Source organism: Dermacentor andersoni, chromosome 6, assembly GCF_023375885.2.
Source record: "Dermacentor andersoni chromosome 6, qqDerAnde1_hic_scaffold, whole genome shotgun sequence".
Lineage (NCBI taxonomy): Eukaryota > Metazoa > Arthropoda > Arachnida > Ixodida > Ixodidae > Dermacentor > Dermacentor andersoni.
The window spans coordinates 154,304,569-154,328,712 of record NC_092819.1 but is presented as its reverse complement, the minus strand read 5'-3'; the positions used below and the strand labels follow the sequence as shown (position 1 = coordinate 154,328,712).

At 49.5% G+C, this 24,144-nt stretch overlaps 1 pseudogene; it reads left to right on the top strand.

Moving 5' to 3' along the window:
- The first annotated feature begins 3,064 nt into the window (after nt 1-3,064).
- Nucleotides 3,065-10,271, top strand: LOC140219121 (uncharacterized; annotated as a pseudogene).
- The last annotated feature ends 13,873 nt before the right edge of the window (nt 10,272-24,144 follow it).

Below are 24,144 nucleotides of genomic sequence, written 5' to 3'. Positions count from 1 at the left end.
CTAGCGACAATGTTTTTCTGCCGACATGACATAAAACACTATGCTGCAAAATTCTAAATGCCACAGCTCTTCCTGCGTATTCTTATGCGCGAATACCTTATGTTTACCCTTCAACGCACTGATTTAATTATGAGCATGCATATGTGAATGGAATAAAGGAATGTTCCAGCTTCAAACGGTATTGAATGAGAGACCGAGAGAGAGGACATGGACTAACGCGCACCTTAAATTTATTAGGGACGGCTTATCTACATATATACAACATAGGCAAGTGAGCAGAGCGCATTTCACATAAAAGCTACAATCGCATCATTTCTCAGTTGTAACAGCTTTTCTAAAGACATTTCCTTTGAGGTGAAGCAAGACGGAAGCACCCTATCTTTACCTAGTGCGTCTTCTGTGCCGCGTAAACTAGCTAGGTTGCGCCCACATATTACTGCGCCACGAAAGAAATTCACTCGTGTTAAGGGCTAAGCCAGGCCGTGCATCATGTGCGCTGTTGACATTGGGCATAAAATTCCGCTCGCATGAGGAAACGTCTGGTTCGGGCAGACAGGTCGCTATATATCAGCCATCTTGCACGGGAACATTAGCGATCTGTTAAAAATAGTACTTTATTGCATTTACGAGCGCCCTGTCAGTCCTCTTCCTGTTAGCTATTACTATCAAGCAATCGAATTCTGGGCCAGAGCAGGAACATGCTTTCAAGAGAGATAATGGAGGCATGCCATATTAGAAAAAAACGAGAAGACCTGTATAAGTAACACTTGTGCTTTGCTGCACGGAAAAGATGTTTATTTGGTTAGGAATTACATGGACGCTCCAAGCGCATTTGTGTGGTCGCCGTGATGTTGCGTATAAAGTCCAAGGGCGATAACACTGTTGGCGCGCGTCGTAAGCTGTATGTGCGAGTGAAAGCACCTAAGGTATTAAGAACGGCCAGCTGCAGTGCAAGTTTTGCCGACCAGTGACGTCATTGGCCGCAACTTTCCTGGAACGCCGCCGCCAACCTCTAGCCACGGCGTGACTAAGTCGACTTTGTGTCGGGAACAATACGCGCGTCCTCCACTCTCCGTCGCTTCAGCTAGGATGCTTTTGATGAAGCAGGCTTTATGCTGAAACCGCCACCGTTACGCTCTAGCCTCGCCGCCGTTGTGACAGAATGGGCTCGGCGGGCCAACTATGGTTACCGAACCTACAAAGGCGGACCTGATCTGCAATGCGTGGGGGAGTTGCCGCGGGAACGTCGTCGGAGACCTCTCCCCACGCGCCGACCAAGACGCAAGACAATGGCTACCCGGACGCACTGCGAGGGTCCGCTCCGAGTTCTACGAAATTCGTGTGATGTCGGTTTTGGACCGAGAACATGCGTGTGTGTGTGTGTGTGCGTGTGTGTGTGTAAGCCGTCCCGCGGAGAGACGGCGTGGTTACAATGACTGGACGAACGTTTCCGTCCCCTTAGAATCAAGGGGGGGACCGATTGGTTATAAGCCGCTGTTGTGCGGATGCTCGGTACACACTTTCTTAAGCAGTCATGTTAGACTGAGACACTCTCTCAAGCAGTCGTGTTAGACTGACGTACTTACTCTCGAAGTCATTCTATACTGATGAAGTGCATGTAATTACTGTAAATAAACCTATATTCCTCGTTCTCGATGAGAAGCAGTCCTTCCCTTCATCAACGTCCTCAGCGTGGATAAGTTGGACGACAGCATGGGCCAGCTACCTTCTAATTGATGCCGGACCCCAATCTTGACAACGGGTTACGAACTGCGGGATTGAGCCCCGAATCATGACAACTGGTGGCACTGGTGGGATGGACTTTGCGACGTGGTGCTGTGTCTGCGTTGAGTGCTTGGTTCTTCCTTTGACTCTCTAGGCTTCATCTTGTAGTTGTTCTGTTTAGAACTGTAGGGAATCTAGATTGTTGATTGTTAGCTAGGTTGTGTTTTCCTAGCTAGATTTAGCGAGTAGGACCAAGGCAGTAAAGCAGCAATCATGGAGTTAAGGACACTGCTGAGAGACGAATTGTTGATTGTTGGTGAGCAATTGGGCTTAGATGTACGCACGGAAATGCTAAAATCGGAATTACTGAAGCTCATTTCCGAACAGGCCAGTGAGGAAGAAATTGAAATGCGGTTGGAACTTCTGAAAAAAAGAGAAGAACGGGACAGAGAGAGAGAGGAATGCGAGTTAAGAAAAATGCAACTTGAGCTTGAAAGCAAACGTTTAGAGTTGTCTCAAGGAAGTCAAGGGGCTCTGGGACGATAAAGTCTGGCAGAATCGTACCGCATGGACGATTCTTCGGCCCGAGTACACGGCCACAGCGGTTGCTGTCTATGTTGCCGTATGAGGCGGCGGAAGTAATCGCCAGACTCAGTGCGGAAGATGCATATGATTAAGCGATAGTTAAGGCTAATCTTGTGAAAAAATATCGCCTTTCAGCCGAAGCTTTTCGGCAAAGGTTTAGAAGCACAGGCAAGAGAGATAGCGAGGGCTATCCGGAGTTTGCATACGGCTTAAAGGCCAACCTAATCGAGTGGCTGAAAAGCGCCAGGATCATTCAATGCATGTGTCTAGAGCAGTTTTACAAAAGCATGCCACCATCTGTGAAGCTGTGGGTGCAAGAAAGAGGGAATGTAAGCACTATGGAAGGGGCGGCTGAATTAGCTGAAGGGTACGTGACGCCTAGAAAGTTGAACGCCGAGGACGGAAATTGGGACGGTCGAAATGGACCGCGGAAACCCTTTCCGTTCAAAAAGGGTTCGCAGACTAGACGGTCAGAGCCTGTAGACGTGGCGGAAAAGCCCGCAGGAAAGAGCGAGGAGAAACTTAACGGAGAAACCGCACAGAAAGAAAAGAAAAGAAAATTCGAATCTTTTAGACCAATTCGCGGTTATAAATGCCACAAACTGGGACATATAGCTGTAACTGCGGGAAGCCTAGCGTAGTTTTCTCCTACGTGGAGGAAAAAGGCGAGAATATGGAACTTTTAAGTCCATATCTTCACGACCTGAAAGTTAATGGCAAACCATGCCGAGTGCTAAGAGACAGTGCCGCCACGATGGACATTGTCCATCCGTCTTACGTTACGGTAGATGACTTCACCGGAGAAGTAGCATGGATAAAACAGGCCGTAGAACACAGCTTGTGTCTGCTCATGGCCAATGTCAAAATCAGTGGACCATTCGCGGAGCTATTGACCGAGGCGGCAGTTTCTAAATTTTCGTCACTACAGTACCCTTACATTTTTTCAAATCGTTCGAATCAGTTACTGCGTGAGAAAGGGCTTAAACTGGGAGAGGGCGTAGTACTGGCATTAACGCGAGGCCAAGCTCGTAAAATCGCGTCGCTTTCGGCTGAAAATGCACCAGCCCCTCCAGCGGAAGCAGAAAAGGGGATAACTTCAATACCCGAATCCGAGCTATGCCCGAGGGACAACAAATCAGTTGAGGAGAGCCTGCCAGCTGACCAGCTCGCTGAAAGCGTAGCTCCAGAGTGTCAAAGTTCAAGCCTGCAGGAAGAGCAAGCTGAAGCAATCACAAGCGAGGCAGGGTGATTATTATCACCTGCCTCAAAGGGCTTTGATCAGCTCTTATGTGTGGATAGAGAGTCACTGGCAGCCGGGCAAAAGAATGATGAGAGCTTAGCTAAATTACATCACACAGCTAAAAAAGGAATTGCTTGGCGCAACGTGACGATACATGAGAGAGGAGGATTGTTGTATCGGCACTACAGAGATCGAAAGGGTAGGATTTTAGATCAGTTAGTCGTACCTACTAGGTACAGGGAGGACCTTTTGAGTCTGTGTCATGGAAATGGGTGGTCCGGCCACTTAGGTATAAACAAATCAAAGGAAAGCTTGCTTATGGAATACTACTGGCCTGGCTATTTCAAAGACGTAGAAAACTTTGTAAGATCATGCGACGCCAGCCAGTGCTCGGGTAAACCAGGAGAGACGTGGGAAGCTCAACTAAAGGTTGTGCCCTTAATAACAGAGCCTTTCAGACCACTTTTAATAGACACGGTAGGGCCTCTACAAAAACAAAATCAGGTTACAGGTACTTGTTTACCCTGCTCTGTACGGCTACAAAGTTTGCAGAAGCAATCCCTCTGAAAGAGCTCAGCTCCACCGAAGTAGTAGACGCGCTTTTACAGTGTTTGCACGAGTTGGCTTTCCTGCCGAAATTCAGGCAGATCAAGGGTCAGTCAGCATTCACCAGCTCATTGACTTCCACAGTCTTACAAAAGTGCGGGGTAAAGTTGATACACTATTCCGTCTATCACCCTCAGTGAAACAGTGTAGAGAGGTGGCATTCGGTGCTTAAGCGAGTTTTGCGTGCGCTCTGTTACGAACACAAGGTGGACTGGGAGAACTGTCTGCCGGCAACTTTGTTTGCTTTCGAGCGGTTCCACATGAAGCGATAGGGTTCTCGCCAGCAGAACTAGTCTATGGGAGGACACTCCGTTCTCCACTAAGAATGTTAAGAGAGATGTGGGAGGAAAGAGGAGAGATCCCAACAGTGGTTGGATACGTGCTAAATCTGCTGGAACGGCTAAGCGCAACCCAAGAACTAGCCGAAAAGAACATGGGAGTAGCGCAAAAGAACGCGAAATTCTATTACGTCAAGAATGCGAGGCTTCGTACGTTTAACGCCGGAGACCAGGTAATGATCCTCAAACCTTCAAGAAAGAACAAGCTTGAAGTTCACTGGGACGAGCCCGTTAAAGTGTTGCACACACTTTCACATACTAACTATGCTTTGAAAATGCCCGGTTGCAGGAACCAGGTGACGATATATCACTGCAATTTGATGAAACCGTATATTGGCGGCGAGGAGTTACGGAGTCTCCATCTATCGGAAGCGCCTCGATGACGTAGTATGAGGGATCACGCAGCGCGCTCCTCAGGTTTTGCTGTCAGCGCTCACTGAAAACACCACGCGCGAGCTCTCCCGTACATTTATGTAACTTCTTTCGAAACGAGAGAAGTATTTTATTGTCTAAATAATAATCTTAGGCAAACTGAAAGTACAGAATCGTTTACAGACGCTATCTCTTTACCGAATACGTACAGTGAACGCCACTGCGCGCGGTCGCCGCGATGGAGTCTCCCGAACCGGCTTCTTGCGTGAAAGGTAGGTGAACTCTGAGAGCAAACTATGTGAAATATGTTCTTGTAGTGTTTGTATAACTAAATGGCGCGTAATAGCATGAAGCCTCAATGCAGCGATTGCACAGATTCGCAGCAACCGACTGCGCGTCTGCATGCTTGTCCGCGCACTGTTTCGCTTTCGCCGCGTGCGCGTTTTCGCACCGTGCCATGAGCTCTAGACCGCAGAATATAAGCATTTGACAGTATACAAGCAACCATTGTTGCGTGAGCGCTATCAGAGCTGTTGAAAAATAATTTCATTGTAGAGACTTTGACACCTACTTCTTTTCTTCTAAATTCTTGGAATATTTCTGGAGTTGCGTCGTACTGTACATGTTTATCGGTGTTCTCAACGTGCGATTTGCCGCGGCTTCTTTTTTGTAATCCAGTGGATTAATTCATTACACAAACATGACCATGCCATATGCCATGCTTTTTTTAAATGCGCTTCTTACCGCTCCCTTTCCACTCCAGTGAACTTGCCAGTATCTGTATCATCGACAAGTTCATAGACCAAACCGTCATGACATTAGTCGGGCAGCGGACTCGGGCGAGCGTCTCAGTGCGCGTTTTCCAAACATCGCAGACCCGGCGCTGTAGCAGAAATCTTCCTCGCGTCACTGCTTGCTGCATACCCGAGTTGTAGCCGATGGCTGTTTGCCGGTTTTATGTTTCGCGAGCCAAGCTTCACGCAGCTTATTGTCCAGCGGCTACGTGTGAATAAGGCTGACACCGGGCTCCGTTGCGTACGCCCGGCAATGCGGCACCGAGCAGTAGCCTACCATATTGCGCGCCTTCAAAGGCAGGCACTACCTATTGTGGTGTTTTCAAGCGTTGTAAAGGAGACACTCGAAGCGGGAGAATCTCGCCACTTAATGAGGACCGCCGCGTACGAGAGAATTTAAACTCTTGTTTTCAGCTCGCTTCGGCGCTCCCGAAGCAGCCGACGCGGCCGCTATGCCCACGTGATCCCTAATAGCACGTGACGCCGACGGTGGCGCCAGTTTTTCCAGTGGTGGAGTTCGAGGCCAATAGAGTGGAGCGGAGTCGTTCACTATACCATCAAAGAGCAGGATGGCACTAGTATCAAGTTTAGGAGTATAGGGCGACCTCCAACTCTGAAATCGGCCTAGAAGAAGTAGTAAAACATTCGGTAAGCTCGCACGCTCTAAGACCCGAGCAGCTAGATGAGCTAAAAGAGGTGTTAGGGGAATACCTCGACAGATTCAGCGATCGGCTGAGTAGAACCGAACTAATGACGCATGAAATAGAGCTGACATCGACCGAACCAGTAAGATCAAAGCCTTACAGGGTATCTCCAAGACAGATAGAAATTATGGAGGCAGAGATACAGCGAATGCTAGAGGTGGGAGTTATTGAACCCGCTGAGAGTGACTGCACGTCACCGCTAATACTGATAGAAACCCCTAACAAGGACCTTCGTCCGTGTGTTTACTACAGGAAGCTAAATGCAATCACTAGGGATCAGCTGTACCCGATACCCAACATTGAGGAACGAATTGAAAGAGTTAGCGCTGCTAAATACATTTCCACTATAGATCTCGTGCGGGGGTATACTGGCAAGTTCCCCTCTCGGAAAGTGGCAGTCGCTATGCTCCATTCATCTCACCTGTAGGCACTTTTCACCCTCTCGCACTCAGCTTCGTGCTGAAGAACGCGCCATTTAGCTTCTCTAAGTAAATGGATATTGTCCTAAAAGACTTGCAGGAGTTCGCCTTGCCATATCTTGATGATGTAGCAATTTTTCACACAGCTGGGAACAACACGTATCGCACCTCAAACAGGTGTTCTCACGGTTGAGGGAAGCCGGCTTAACGATGAAAGCGGAAAAGTGTAGGTTTGGTTGTTCGCAGGTGACTTATCTGGGCCATGTTGTCGGCCAGGGCATGAGACGGCCGGCCGAGCTGAAAATAGGTACGATTGGAGAATTTTCTCATCTGCGCACGAAAACAGACCTTCGTTCATTTTTGGGACTTGTGGGGTACTATCAACGGTACATTCCGGACTACTCGCAAATGGCAAGTCCATTAACGGACGCCATCCGAAAGGGAGCACCAAGTAGCGTAAACTGATATACGGACAAAGAGAACGCTTTCCAAAGTTCGAAAACGCTATTGGTTTCTCGTCCTGTGCTTGGCGCGCCAGACTACACAAAGCGATTCATAGTTTAATGCGACGCAAGCGACAGAGGTATGGGCGTGGTACTTAGTCAGGTCTGCGACGATAACGAGGAGCATCCTATCCTCTATGCTATCCGTAAACTAAATGTAAGAGAGGAAGCCTACAGCGCTACAGAGAAGGAATGCGCTTGTTTAGTTTGGGCCACCCAGAAGTTGTCGTGTTACTTGTAAGGAGCGAAGTTCATCTTCGAGACCGACCACTGTCCTCTGACGTGGCTCAATCAAATGTCACACAAAAATGGCCGCTTGCTCCGATGGAGTCTCACTCTCCAAGAGTACAACTTCTCCGTTAGATATAAGAAGGCAAAGTTGCATAGCAATGCGGATGGTTTGAGCAAACTAATTTGAATTCTGCGTTTGAGGGTCCCGCCTAAATTTTAGGGTTATTATTGCTAATTTTGTTAAGCCAAGAAGTTCCCCTATCATTTAACAGGATTGCGTCGATGATTGCTGAATTTGTCAGCACGAAATTGCTTCAAAAATTGGCAGAGCAAAATTCAGTAGTTTTTGTTTCTGCACTTATGTTTTCTTTGAAGCCTAGCGGGTCTAAAGTGAGAGCCAATGTACGTCATCTCGGCGCAGAGCAGTGTTGCGGGGTTCATTTTTGCAGTTGCCTGTCCTTGTTGGATGTTTTGGGCGGTGACATCATTGCTCAAGTGGTTACTGCGAGCCAAGACATCACCCCCTGGCCACCAGCCGTTCTCTTCCTGCCCAGCGGTTATCTGCGCTAGACAGTCGAGATATTCCGGGCCATGGAGGCTCTGTTAAGAACAGACAGCTGCAGTGCATGTTTTGCCGGCCAGTGGCGTCAGTGACCGCAACTTACCTGGAACGCCACCGCCAGCCTCTAGCCACATCGTGACTAAGTCGACTTTGTGCCGGGAACAATACGCGCGTCCTCCACTCTCCGTCGCTTCAGCTAGGATGCGCTTGACGAAGCGGGCTTTGTGCTGAAACAGCCACCGTTATGCCCTAGCCTCGCCGCCATTGTGACAGAATAGGTTCCGCGGGCCAACTATGGTTACCGAACCCACCAACGCGGACCTGATCTGCTATGCGTGGGGGAGTTGCCGCGGGAACGTCGTCGGAGACCTCTCCCTACGCGCCGACCAAGACGCAAGACAATGGCTACCCGGACGCACTGCGAGGGTCCGCCCCGAGTTCTACGAAATTCGTGTGATGTCGGTTTTGGACCGAGAACGTGTGTGTGTGTGTGTGTGTGTGTGTGTGTGTGTGTGTGTGTGTGTGTGTGTGTGTGTGTGTGTGTGTGTGTGTGTGTGTGTGTGTGTGTGTGTGTGTGTGCGCGCGTGTGTGTAAGCCGTCCCGCGGAGAGACTACGTGTTTACAATGACTGGACGAATGTTCCCGTCCCCTTGGAATCAAGGGGGAGACCGAGTGGTTATAAGCCGCTGTTGTGCGGATGCTCGGTATACACTTTCTTAAGCAGTCATGTTAAACTGAGACACTCTCTCAAGCAGTCGTGTTAGGCTGACGTACTTTCTCTCGCAGTCATGCTATACTGATGAACTGCATGTAATTACTGTAAATAGACCCATATTCCTCGTTCTCGATGAGAAGCAGTCCTTCCCTTCATCAACGTCCTCAGCGGGGATAAGTTGGACCATGGCATGGGCCAGCTACCTTCTAATTCATACCGGACTCAAATATTGACAACGGGTTACGAACGGCGGGATTGAGCCCCCAATCATGACAAAGGGAAGCCGACGATCGCGGCTTAATCTGGCGCGCGCGAACGAAGAAATCGGAGAGCAAACTCGCCGTTTCGTGTCGCGCGAAAGGTTGTGACGGGATGGAGGGGAGCGAGGTTGTGCTCCAGTAGCAAGTGCGCATTTTACAGCCAGGCGCAAGGGCAACTGATGATCGAGGCTCTATCTCACGCGCCATATGTGGAGGCAAGCGGTGATCGAGGCGGCGCGGGATGGAGGAAGGGTGCACGGATTCTACTCCTCGGGGACCGCCAGGTGGCCGGCGGAGTGATGCGGACGCACCTCACCTTAGCTCCGTGGATTTTCACTCGAGATGGCAGATTTTGGACGTGAAATAGACTGATACCACCCATAATCGGTCAGTGAAGGTATTCAGCACCCGTTCCCACCATTTTCCGTGCAATTCCGATTGTTTTGGCCCGAAAAGGACTCTACCACCCCGAGCCAGGCGCGGAACGCTAGGCCTCACGTTGTACCTAGTACAACAAGCGCCCCCGCCGCCACGGCCGCCGGTTAGGCCTACGGCCACCAGTGCGTCTAGACTCGCATCGCCTGCGCATTGGCCTCGGCAACGATGGTTTACAGCGTAGAAGGCGACGAAATCAGCCCCGAAGACTTCGCTAACGACCCGCGCTGGTCGCGAGCAATCCAAGCCCGCAATGTGCTCTTCCCCACCCTAGCCACTTCGAATCCGGCTCTGAAGGCTTCCCAAGCTCACCCACCCGCAGGTCCGGCTACGTCTGCGCCGCCCAATCAAGGCAAGCCTATTTCTATAAAACTTAAACGTCATGCTCCACTACCAAAACTCCCGGCTACGGATCTGAAAGTAATTTTCCGACCTGGTGGCGGATTGGATCTTCGACAATGTAATGGCAGCGCGCTGCTGCCTATTGTGTGCTCAACTACCATGACGCTCGGCAGCACGACCGACTCAGAGTTACCCCGCACAATAACTCATTCACAATCAGCACCCCTGCCGAGGTGCGTGCCAAAAACTACGTGCAGCTGCAGACGCTCCAACTCAACGACAAGCAATTCCCGGTAAAGGCTTACATCGCCGCGCCCGACGATGACGTACGTGGAATTCTCTACAACGCAATCTACAACCAAACCCAAGAAGAGATATTCAACGACCTCGTCGCACTAAACCCTAGCCGATCCTACACAATAGCAGACGCGCGCCCTTAGGGCCCCAATAAATCAATCCTGATCACCTTCGTCAAAACAAAGGAGGTTCCCAAACAGCTCAACTTCTACGAAGCCGTCTATAACTGCCACCCCTTCAAAGCCAAGGTAGAGGCCTGTTTTAACTGCTGGAGACCGGGCCACCGATCGGACGTCTGCCCGCAAGCTGTCAGCAACCGATGTCACAGATGCGGCGATACCCATCCGGCAACTTCAACTCCCACGTGCGACTCCAAATGAATCCTGTGCGGTGGCTCCCACTTCACGGGGTCTAAAAATGCAAAGTCCGGTTCGACCGGGCTGGCAACCCGAAATCCAACACCAATGCTATAACCACCAATCCCGCCGGGTCTTCATCCACCGAGAGCACGGCTCACCAGTCCCGTTCATCACGCAGCCGGCTTCGGAACAACTCCAGAACCGGTTCCAGCTCCATCTCACGGAAAAGCCAGCACAGGAGCCGGTCCGGCTCCTTCCCGCCACTACCGAGACCAAAAGCGCAGCCCATGGATAAACAGGTGAGCTGGAAGCCGGGACCTCCCTCGCTCGCTAAAGAGAATGAAGAGCTCAGAGCACAACTCAGACAGCAGAGTTTAGAAATTGCAGAGCTCCACCAACAATTACAACTACCTCTCAGGAGAGAACAGCCTACAAAGAATTCTGTCCCCCCCAACCCAGTACAAAATATCACACCTAAGCAACTCACTCCTTCCCCTGCCTCCACCTCCTCCTCACGCGCTGCGTCACCTACTGGCAACGCCCCAGTTAGGCGCAAGGCGCAAGCTGAATATGACCCCCCCCCCAACTCAGTAGATACAGCTGCGCTCACTCAGCTAACCTCGATAATTCAAAGTCTCGAACAAAATATGAACGCCCTGCGCGCTGATACTGCAGAATGGATGACAAACATTGCAGGCCGGATGACTGCCCTCGAGCGACGTCAAGGCGCACATGCGGACTCTATGGCTCAAATTCAGCCCCACATACAAGGAACATTCATCACCCAGCCACACGGCCCAAATCTCATAGACCCGTCAGTTGCTCCCCAACATGGCTGTACAACGTTGCTGCATTCGAGTGTGGCAGTAGAATTGCAGGAGCTTCCGAGCGAAGCGCAACAACCTGCTACTTCACCTCCAAAACCTCTCAGCAGACGAGATACCTACCGTTATAGCATTGCAAGAAACTCTCTGTAATGTCAAGCTTCGAAACTACACAGTTCATGAGTCAACCAGCGGGCTGCCACGAACGCGAGCAGCGACACTGGTTCACCGTAACTTTGCCGCAATTGAGCACGCTTTAGAGCTTGATGACATAGACGGCCTCCTAGTAGAACTCTTACCCCGCACACGCAAGGGCAGCAGCCTTTTCATACTAAACATATATAGCCCGCCAAAAGGCCCTCCGGCACCTCTCATTGCAGCAATGCGCAAGGCACTCACGATAAGTGCGGACCACCCCATTCTGATAATAGGAGACTTTAACGCCAACCACACCAGTTGGGGCTACCGTAAAAACTGTCGTAAAGGCACCTCGCTTTGGACTTTCATCCAGAACGATGGCTTATCCCTGCTCAACGACATAGATCCACCCACAAGTATCGCAACAAGTATTCAACACAAGACCAGCCCGGACCTAACCCTCTTAAAACACCTCCCCAAAAGTCATTGGACCAACACGCAGCACTCGTTAGGTAGGGATCACTACATACTCAACCTCACAACCTTGGCCCAGGTTAGCAAACGACAAGTTACGTCAAATCCGAAGAGACGTCCCAGTCACCATCACAGATCTGGACACCTGGACACAAACCCTCAACAAGGACGTGGCTGGGGCCACATCCACAAAGCCTAACACCCCAAATGCAGAGACGGCAGATAGTGGCTTACTAAATCTTTGGGAAGCGCATGCCAGCCTTCAAAAAAGGTGGCTCGCTCACAAACACAATCGGCCACTTAAGCGGCGCATAGCCGCTCTCGTAAAGGAGATTGAAGCACATGCAAGCCAACTGGCACACGAACAATGGGGCCAGCTGTGCAATCGTATGAGCGGCAACCTCGGCCTCAGAGACACGTGGACATTTCTTCGTTGCTTGCTCGAACCAGGAGGCACAAAAGCAGCGCAAAGGAAGAATGTCAACTGCATTCTGCACAAGCTCCCTCTGCAGGATGACGTCTTGTTAGAAGCTCTTAAAGCACATTACCTTACAACTCCACCTATCCCGCTCCCTACTTACACCGGTGGCCCCAATCCTACACTAGATGAGGACATTTCCAAATGGGAAGTTACCCATACAGAAACTACGCACCACTTCGGCCCCAGGGGCAGACAAAATCAATAACAAGATGCTCAGGAATCTGGACGAGTGCTCTATACAGGCTATAACAGACCTCTTCAACAGGTACTGGCAAGATGGAGCGCTAGCAGCCCAATGGACGCACGCCCGCATAACCTTTATTCCGAAACCAGGCAAACCCCTAGATCTAAAGAACCTACGCCCAATCTCCTTCCCATCCTGTCTAGGCAAACTGTTCGAACATGTGGCCCTGGAACGCCTACAGCACCATATGGACGATCGCGACCTACTTCCCCACACGATGATTGGATGAATGCAAAACGCACGCGAGCAATACTACCTTTGGTCCTAACCAAAGCCTTTTTCAACGTCAACCACTCCGCCATCCTAGAAGCGCTCTCGGCACTAGGAACTGGCCCGCGCACCTTCAAATACATTTCAGCTTTCCTAAGACATCGCACAGCAGAAATCAGCTTCGGATCTCTCTCCTCCCAAACCTTCGCACTCGGCAGCAGAGGCACCTCGCAAGGGTCAGTCCTCTCGCCGCTGCTCTTCAACATAACACTCATTCCCATGGCCAAGGCGTTAAACGCAGTACCTAACCTCTCGCACTCCTATGCCGACGACATTACACTGTGGACAACCACAGGAAATGCCGAAGCCATTGAAGAAACATTGCAGTCCGGTGCAGACCTGGTGGCAGCGCATGCTGCAACCGTCGGCCTGGCATGCTCCCCTACCAAATCTGAGTTACTCATTCTTCGACCACCTAGATGTAGGACGGACCTAGGCCCCCCGCCTCCAATAAAATTCACGTTGGACGGCACCCCCCATCCCAGAAGTGGAAAAGGTCCGAATGCTAGGCATCCTACTCCAGAACAACGGCAAGAACACCGCCACGATAACCAAACTCACAAACACCGTCCCTCAGACAATGCGGCTCATACGACGAATTGCCAACCGACACAGGGGCATGAGAGAACATGACCTCCGTCGCCTAGTTCAAGCATTCGTCTTCAGCCGCATAGTTATACTCTTTACTATACCTCTTCCTCACGAGAGCAGAAGAAGAGAAAATCAACGCCCTGATTCGCCAGGCATACAAGACCGCCCTCAACCTCCTTCGACACACCTCCAACGAACGGCTTTTACTCATGGGCATACATAACACACTAGCCGAGCTTACCGAAGCTCACCGGACGGCACAACTTGAACGTCTCTCCTCCACCCCTACAGGCTGCAGCATTATTAAGAACCTAGGTCTTAAACCAACCAACACTCTCCGACCTACATACCCAACCCCCGGGGCCACCCAAAAGCTTCTAACAGTGCATCCACTCTCAAAAAACATGCACCCAGTCCACCACCAAGCTCGACGCGCAGCAAGAGCCCAGGCACTACACAAACGTTACAACCAGCACACGGAGGCTGTCTACGTAGATGCCGCGGCATACACCACTCAGGCAGCCTTTGCCATTTGCGCAATAGGTAACAATCTTTCATTGGTTCTAACGCACACCTCGCTAGAAGCCGAAGAAGCTGCAATTGCCTTTGCGATCTCCTTAACCACTGCCACACTCGCATTCAGTGACTCAAAAACCGCGATCAGAAACTTTGCAAAAGGACGGACGCATGCCGTCGCCTATAAAATTCTCAACTCCTCTCAGCCCCCCACTAGGCCCGTTCAACTCATATGGGTACCGACGCACGCGGGCCATCCAGGCAACGAAGCCGCCCATGACACCGCTCAAGCGTACGTCAACCGAGCAAGGCAAGCCGCCGAGCCAGGAAGCTCCCGTGACCGAATGGTCACATACCACGAAATTTCATTCCACTACAGAGAGCAACGACTCCACTATCCTCCGCCTCACAAATCACTCACTAAATGAGTGAAAGCAGGTGACGTGGCGCTAGCTACAATCACGGACTTTTCTTTCCTCCGCCCTTCTAGCACTAATGCACCCAGGGTTGTTCTCTCCATAGTGTACCTTATGTGGAGCCCCAAGAGCTGATTTCCATCACATACGGTACATATGCTCTGAGTTCCAGCCGCCATCAGAATGGCAACTCACTGACCTCGAGCGATGGGAGGTCGCGGTGTCCAGCTCCGACCCAGCTGTCCAAAAGCAGCTGGTGGCTGGGCTTTGGAAGTCGCCGGACGTCACCGACTGCTGGCCACTTCACGAGACCAAGGGCCAACGCAGGAATAGCTTATGATACGGCTCAATATTTATTAAAGTTTATCACCACCTCCACTCCGCGAACAAGTGCTGTTTGTACGGTCCCGCGCACCGTATCTTGACATAATCTACGGACGGCTCATATCTACGCGCACACTGTGTGCTCACCGCTCTTGCGTTGAAGCCGTAGACCGCACGAAGGTCACTTCGCTCGCTACTGCTGCTGCCGCGTTGCTCACATCAGCGTTTCCCCAGCGACTGCTCGTGCTCATCGAGCGTGATGTGTTCATGTTTGCTCGTGCACGCTGACACGATATGCTTGCTACTTGAGATAGTAAGCGAATGTTTCCAAGTTTAGACGGCCGATAAAGCTACTGTGCTTACTTCATATAGCTGCGCACTAACTTGCTATGCCAATCGATGCTTCGCCTTGAGGGCGAAACTGCGATTTTTTAAACGAGCTGCTACAATCACTGCATGTTGGCCAAGATGATGCGATTGTCGCTTCTATACACACTGCGGCCTGCGTACCTGCCTGCGTTCGATCTACCTGGTGTTCCGCGTAACCTGAACGAAGGATTTTAAAAAGTGGTTAACAGTTGCTGGGCGAGACGAACGACATATTTTTTGCCTTATGTGTTGCTCCTTAAAATGCTTATATTTCGCTTATTGTATATAAAAGAGATGAATGATTAAAACATTTTAACATTTACTTTAGTGCCAAGTGCATTTAGTCGCATTGTAGAAAGTGTTCCCATTTTTTGTGACAACGTGCATGTTGCGTGGCGATGTTTTTCCGGCGTTTAAGAAAGAGCCTGCAAAATAGCAAATAAAACCACGTCACTGCGCTCATGCGCTATCATATTGGAGCGTTCTCAATCGTGCTTCGAGCAAAAGAACCATGCGGGCGGTTCTATCGCTTATCAAGAAAGGCGATTAGTCATTTCCGCGTGCCGCCGCCGAAGGTACCAATGCCTAGAGCGTCGGCCGCTCACTCCGGCGAGCGTGAAACCAGACTACTGTGGCGAATCCAGAAATCCCGAGGATGAAGTTCTGGAAATCCAGGCTGGTTACGTACAGTCGCATTCATAAATTTGGAGACCATGCGAGCCCGTGGCCATGTGCATGCGCACGCCGTCTGGCGGCTCGGTGGCTGCTGTCGAGAGTATCGCAATGCGAATGCGCGTCCTTCCTATCTCGCTGGCCCGCTCGCTCGCTCACTCGCTGCCCACCCACGTGCGCGCCGTTCACAGTAATTTGCAGCCGCCGCCGCCGCCAGTAGTGCTGTTCGCGAAGCAGCGGCGCGGCATCTTCGGTCCCCTTGGACCGATCTCGGCGATGTTTTTCAACTACGGAAGCGCTTGCTCTCCCCGCTTCTGTCATGGCTGTGTGGCCGATACGACGGGGTAAGATATCTAATCTTTAGGTGCAACCGCGCGCATGGATGGCAGCGGATACCTATCAGCGGTACGACGCAACTTCAAGACAGAAGATGTTTCATTGGTTTTTTGTCCCGTTGGTATGGCAATGGCGCTTCGCGGAAAATCCGAAGTGATTCACGCGAATTATATATATATGTATATAAATATACATATGTATATATATAAATATATATATAGGTCACCATGGTGAGGAGAGATCGTGGGGAGAGGGCATCGCCGGGCTTTTGAGCCGATACGGCGACGCGTTGAAGTTGCGTCGTCGCTCCAGAATGTATCCGCTGCCGTCACCGGGCCGATGAAAGCGCGCCGTTGCAACTTTAGCTGGTCGATCGTGTCTCAGCAAGCCGAGCAGATTCCCCACCTAAGGAGTACATACATATCTTGCACCGTGGCCGATACGCACAACTCGCGCTTTCTGCGGAGCGCGGCGTTCCCTGCACGGAGTGCTATCGTCGGCAGAATGCCTCGTTTGAAGAGGCGCTACTCATTGTCAGGCTTTCACGCTGCTGTGCTCAGATGTTTCCACTGCGTTATCGCGCCTCTCTATTGGCGGACACAGGCGTTGTTTGAGAGGTCTTACACTGTGAAAGTGTATAAGCGCATTTTCTGTATTGCCGCTTAGTCTTCTGCAAACATGCCGCCAGCTGGAGAGAGTGCTGAACGAACAAAAATCTCCGATCGCACCCCTGGTGACAACGAACGCAAATTACGATAATCGGCCCGCGCGCTGGTGCGCAGCCAGCGAGCGGACTGCACACGGACGCGCATGCGCACTGCGATACTCTCGACAGCAGGCACCGAGCCGCCAGACAGCGAGCGCATGCACACGGCCACGGGCTTGCATGGTCTCCAAATTTATGAACGCGACTGTACATGCAGCTTTGCTCTAAATCTGGCCTGAACACAAACCTATTGTTATCTCGCTCACTGTCTCAAAGCAGCTAGAGCAGCTCGCGTGCAATGTTAAGCATTTTTACGGTTTTGTTACAGGAAGTCGCAAAAGTAGCACTTTGACCCACCCTGAACAGTTGTACCACCCTTGAGTGAAGGCGCTGAAAGGCTCGAAAAGCCTCTTGGCGCTTGCGAGATCCCTTTAGTATATTGGCGATGTCATGATCGCACAAGGTTTTATCCCTTTGTTTTTATCACAATCATGTAGTCCAATTTATTTCACCTAGCAGTGAGCGCACGTCATTATACGTATTGAAGCCAGCTTTGTTCACCAATAGCAGCCGTAACGTTTCGAGTTGGGGAGAAATGTACATTATATATATGCAACAAGATACAATGGCGTGACTGCTTTTCTGAGCGTCGTACAAATCGGAACACGGGTAGAGATTTGTTCTGGAAAAAGAAGAGCTAAAGTCACACTTTGGTTTATATTGCGGTCTTTAGCACACTGCTTTAGTATCTTAAACACGTCCGTTTTAAGTTATTAACTGCTTTTATGGAGGTATAATTATGGAGGATCCTGATGGATGGAGTATTGTTATGGATGCACGGGTAGATTTGCGCGAGGGTAGCCTTCTAGGTCGTAGCTCAGATTTTTTTTTCTTCAATTGCGCTATCGTGAACAAGGTTACGAAGCCATAGAGCGGGTAAGTTGCCCGCTGCCATATAGCGCTAATTATGTAGCATACGTTGTTATTGTACCCGCCGTGGTTGCTCAGTGGCTATGGTGTTGGGCTGCTGAGTACGAGGTCGCGGGATCGAATCCCGGCCACGGCGGCCGCATTTCGATGGGGGCGAAATGCGAAAAAACCCGTGTACTTAGATTTAGGTGCAAGTTAAAGAACCCCCGGTAGTCAAAGTTTCCGGAGTCCTCCACTACGGCGTGCCTCATAATCAGAAAGTGGTTTTGGCACGTAAAACCTCATAATTTTTTTTGTTGTTGTACTACACAGAGGGCGTAGCTTTGCCAGCACATGCTTTTTCTAGGTGCAGATATATTTTGCGAAGAGAAGCTCTTCATGACAAATATAAACGATTTTGACTTCTGAATACGCTTTGACTGCGAGTAGGGCGTTCGCTGTGTTGGCAGAATGCAGTTTGAAGTAATAGTTTAACGGAAACCTGCAAGGTGGAGACAAGTAATAAAAGGAAAATGAGACATGCTACCTAATAGTAGCAGTTGCTACAAATGAAACCCATACGGGTTCCTCGAAAGAAAAGCCTCCCAAATAAAGGGACCCTGAAACTATTTTGACGATATTCTACAAACGTACTCAGTCGTTAGAGTAAGTCCTTCTGATCATTAATTGACGTATCTAAGTGCTCTGCGTAAAGCGTGTAATTTATTATAAGGTTTTAAAAATGCACATCGCTGCCGATCGCAGCACACTGCACGACAGAATTTTAAGCCGCCCCTACCCATATGACGCAAATCACTCATATGACGTCAGTGGGGCGAGCTTTCAGATTGGCTGATCAGGGCACATGATCGATAATTTTTCCAACTTTATGGTAAACAAATTATGTTCGTAATAGTTGAAATGTTAGTTAATTTGTTTTCATAAAAAGGAAAGTAACATAAAGGGAATGCACAAAAAAAATTTTTTCAGTACACTTAAGCACTTCCGGCACACAGCAAGTGTCGTCTGCTTGTGTTACAACGTACTCCGTCTTTGACGAGAGCTCCGCAGTCAGTGTCGGTCTGTCTTTTCGCGACCGCTATGATTCGACTTTGTTGCTTTGTGGACTGCAAACGTAGCGACTGGCAATATGTCAAGCTGCGACATCGTGTACCTCTGCAAGGCAGCAGACGAGCGGACTGGCTGCAGCGCATCGGACTGCCGCTATCCGATCGGCGCCAGGATTTGCGCGTTTGTGGCCGTCGCTTTACACCGGAAGATTACTAACTCAATAGTGGTTCCCGAGTCCGGAATTAGCGTAAACGCAAGCTCAAAGAGGACAGGGCCTGGCCGTGTCCCCTTGCGTGTTGCTTCATGGGATGAACAGAAGCGCAAATATAAATGGTCTGCACGGTGCAGCCACCTGGTGGCATAGAGCTCAACCACACACAGTAGCAGTAACAAAATGTATTCTTTGCTGCTGGTGTAACTTTTTCGCAGGCGTGTAATCGTTAACACGTTGTTTTTGTAAATATTTGAAATGTTTTAAACTTCGTTAGAGCAATATTAGCTCTTTCTTTGGCTGGTTAAGCTCTGCGCCAATGGGTGGCTGGACCGTGGATACCGATCAGGCAGCTGACGTACGTCTACGCTAAAGTTCCTTCATCACCTTGAGTTTATGTTTCCACCGTTCAGTCGAAACCTTCCGCTAGTGTGTGGTTTACGGAATATCAGACACGTTCGGCGCTGCGACAGAATGCTCGCAAGGCACGCTGCTTCGATAGCTCTGCCATCGGCCATACCATGCTGAATACGCCATTTCTCTCTCTCTCGATGGCTCTCGCTTGCGACGGGCAAGCGGCTAGCGGAGAGGTTTCGCACGGGCAGGGGCGGGCTCCAAAACAACCGGAAGTGGACGATGTGACGTCGCATCGTGACGCAGTGAAGGCGGAGCTTAGCCCCGTTGACTCGGCGAACGAGTTGAGGAGGAAAAGCATGGCTAAGGAGGAGGGTAACTTGTAATCGCTTGTAGCTCCATTAACGCGTAACGCTTCACTTAAATTGTGGTGCGAATGTTCTACTTAAGTTGTATCCTACGCGTCTACAAAATTCGTCCGTACCGTTTCAGGGGCCCTATAAAGAATTCAAACCCCGGCCCTCAGTCCCCAGCAGCTGTGAAGCAACTGACCACGGCGGCGGTCAGACCTGCGACGCAGCAGAGGGTGCTAAGAATCACTCGCTCCGGACAGGCCGCCATTGGAATATGAACCTGGCAACGTTTAACGCTAGAACGTTATCTAGTGAGGCGAGTCTAGCAGTGCTATTGGAGGAATTAGAGGGCAGTAAATGGGATATAACATAGCTCAGTGAAGTTAGGAGGGCAAAAGAAGCATATACAGTGCTAAAAAGCGGGCACGTCCTGTGCTACCGGGGCTTAGCGGAGAGAAGAGGACTAGGCGTCGGATTCCTGATTAATAAGAATATAGCTGGTAACATAGAGGAATTCTACAGCATTAACGAGAGGGTCCCAGGTCTTGTCGTTAAACTTAATAAGAGGTACAAAATAAAGATTGTACAGGTGTACGCCCCTACATCCAGTCATGATGACCAGGAAGTCGAAAGCTTCTATAAAGACGTGGAATCGGCGATGGGTAGAGTGAAAACTAAATACACTATACTAATGGGTGACTTTAATGCCAAGGTAGGCAAGAAGCAGGCTGGAGACAAGGCAGTGGGGGAATATGGCATAGGCACTAGGAATATGAGGGGAGAGTTATTAGTAGAGTTTGCGGAACAGAATAATATGAGGATAATGAATACATTCTTCCGCAAGCGGGATAGCCGAAAGTGGACGTAGAGGAGCCCGAACGGCGAGACTAGAAATGAAATAAACTTCATACTCTGTGCTAACCCTGGCATCATACAAGATGTGGATGTGCTCAGCAAGGTGCGCTGCAGTGACCACAGGATCGTAAGAACTCGAATTAGCCTAGACCTGAGAAGGGAACGGGAGAAACTGGTACATAAGAAGAAGCCGATCAATGAGTTAGCGGTAAGAGGGAAAATAGAGGAATTCCAGGTCAAGCTACAGAACAGGTATTCGGCTTTAACTCAGAAAGAGGACCTTAGTGTTGGAGCAATGAACGACAATCTTGTGGGCATCATTAAGGAGTGTGCAATGGAAGTCGGTGGTAACTCCATTAGGCAGGATACCAGTAAACTATCGCAGGAGACGAAAGATCTGATCAAGAAACGCCAATGTATGAAAGCCTCTAACCCTACAGCTAAAATAGAACTGGCAGAACTATCGAAGTTAATCAACAAGCGTAAGACAGCTGACATAAGGAAGTATAATATAGATAGAATTGAACATGCTCTCAGGAACGGAGGAAGCCTAAAAACAGTGAAGAAGAAACTAGGAATTGGCAAGAATCAGATGTATGCGTTAAGAGACAAAGCCGGCAATATCATTACTAATATGGATGAGATAGTCCAAGTGGCTGAGGAGTTCTGTAGAGATTTATACAGTACCAATGGCACCCACGACGACAATGGAAGAGAAAATAGTCTAGAGGAATTCGAAAGCCCACAGGTAACGCCGGAAGAAGTAAAGAAAGCCTTGGGAGATATGCAAAGGGGGAAGGCAGCTGGGGAGGATCAGGTAACAGCAGATTTGTTGAAGGATGGCGGGCAGATTGTTCTAGAGAAACTGGCCACCCTGTATACGCAATGCCTCATAGCGTCGAGCGTACCGGAATCTTGGAAAAACGCCAACATAATCCTAATCCATAAGAAAGGGGGCGCCAAAGACGAAAAATTATAGACCGATCAGCTTACTGACCGTTGCCTACAAACTATTTACTAAGGTAATCGCAAATAGAATCAGGAACACCTGTCAATCAGACTTCTGTCAAGCAAAGGACCAGGCAGGATTCCGTAAAGGCTACTCAACAATAGATCATATTCACACTATCAATCAGGTGATAGAGAAATGTGCGGAACATAACCAACCCTTATAAATAGCTTTCATTGATTACGAGAAAGCATTTGATTCTGTCGAAACCTCAGCAGTCATGGAGGCATTACGGAATCAGGGTGTAGACGAGCCGTATGTAAACATACTGAAAGATATCTATAGCGGCTCCAGAGCCACCATAGTCCTCCATAAAGAAAGCAACAAAATCCCAATAAAGAAAGGCGTCAGGCAGGGAGATACGATCTCTCCAATGCTATTCACAGCGTGTTTACAGGAGGTATTCAGAGACCTGGATTGGGAAGAAATGGGGATAAAAGTTAATGGAGAATACCTTAGTAACTTGCGATTCGCTGATGATATTGCCTTGCTTAGTAACTCAGGGGACCAACTGCAATGCATGCTCACTGACCTCGAGAGGCAAAGCAGAAGAGTGGGTCTAAAAATTAATCTACAGAAAACTAAATTAATGTTTAACAGTCTCGGAAGAGAACAGCAATTTACAATAGGCAGCGAGGCACTGGAAGTCGTAAGGGAATACATCTACTTAGGACAGGTAGTCACAGCGGAACCGGATCATGAGACGGAAATAATCAGAAGAATAAGAATGGGCTGGGGTGCGTTTGGCCGGCATTCTCAGATCATGAACAGCAGGTTGCCATTATGCCTCAAGAGAAGTGTATAATAGCTGTGTCTTACCAGTACTCACCTACGGGGCAGAAACCTGGAGGCTTACGAAAAGGGTTCTACTCAAATTGAGGACGACGCAACGAGCTATGGAAAGAAGAATGATAGGTGTAACGTTAAGGGATAAGAAAAGAGCAGATTGGGTGAGGGAACAAACCCGAGTTAATGACATCTTAGTTGAAATCAAGAAAAAGAAATGGGCATGGGCAGGACATGTAATGAGGAGGGAAGATAACCGATGGTCATTAAGGGTTACGGACTGGATTCCAAGGGAAGGGAAGCGTAGCAGGGGGCGGCAGAAAGTTAGGTGGGCGGATGAGTTAAAGAAGTTTGCAGGGAAGGCATGGCCACAATTAGTACATGACCGGGGTTGTTCGAGAAATATGGGAGAGGCCTTTGCCCTGCAGTGGGCGTAACCAGGCTGATGATGATAAAGAAATATTCGTCCTGGTCCGGCACTCAAACTTGGGAGCTCAGTTCCAAAGCATATTGACCAACAGCTGCTTTAAGCACCCAGCGGCAGCAATAAATGGCACAATCGCAAGAGAGAACGAAAGCTTTTTACACTCGCGTTGCATCGGACAAGGCCAACGCATTGTAAGGTGCACATTAATGGAAACCATTTCTATGCGTGACTTTCATCCTGGCATACGCTTCGTTTACAAATCAGGGTACAGCTTCTATTGGATGTTCGCGCTCGTGCCAACGGCACCAGGTTGTCATAAAAGCGTAGAATGAGTTTGACTGCATACAGAGATTCCAGCGCCACGACGACGAGAATAGTTGAGATTCTTCGCTTTGATCGCCTACTTTTCTTCATGACGCTCCGGTTATTCAAGCACTATGTCACGCGCCTTAAGTTCGGTCATCGCAGTATAAGGCGAATAAATATGAAGCTGCACAAGCTCGACACACGGCATTCGCTTCGGTACAGGCACGTACACGAGTAGCGGAAACACACCCAGTTGTTGAACAAGTAGGTGCTACACAGTGCTACACACAGGCAGGCGCATTGCCTCTCACGTGTACCGGGGAAACCTTGACATTATCGCAGCCCTTTCACGCTGGGCAGGTGTCTATAGACAGTCAAATAAAAAAAAAAGGAAACGCCGCTAGCGTCAACAGAATAGCTCTCAAAGCAACTTGATCTGTGCAAGCCAAGTCTCTGGTGGAGATAACGTATGAATCATTGGCGAGGCATTAAAGAGCTCCGATTTTTGTTCTAGAACTCGACACTAAAAGGAATTTGTCAACGAAACTAGCCTCAAGAGGCACCTAGCTGGAAGCAAACAGCCACACCAAAGCGGCAATGCAAGTGCGCAGTTACTCTCCTAGAAAAGCACAAAAATCTGCTTCTGCGATTTTCGTAGCGTTCCGTCATGGCTCCTAGCACAGCACACAATAGCGTCTAAAATACTGCGCCAGCAACCAAGAACAAATTTTAATGTCTCACTACCTGTGTCCCTGTAGGGCCTGGTTGAGGATCAGCTGTCTGGGCTGGTGCCTGCGAATATGAAAGCCAGCATTTCAGCTTGTATTCAGTCAGGATTTTTTAAGAATCTTAAAACTTATGATGCTCACTCCAACATGCTGTACCAAAACTCGGAAACATCAATATTGTCCCGTGGTGGTGACGTTGAAGAACACAGTAGCAATACTGTGAAAGACAAAACTAACTTTTATTGGGCGAACCTGTGCCCACAAAAACCGGCTACACTTATAGCACA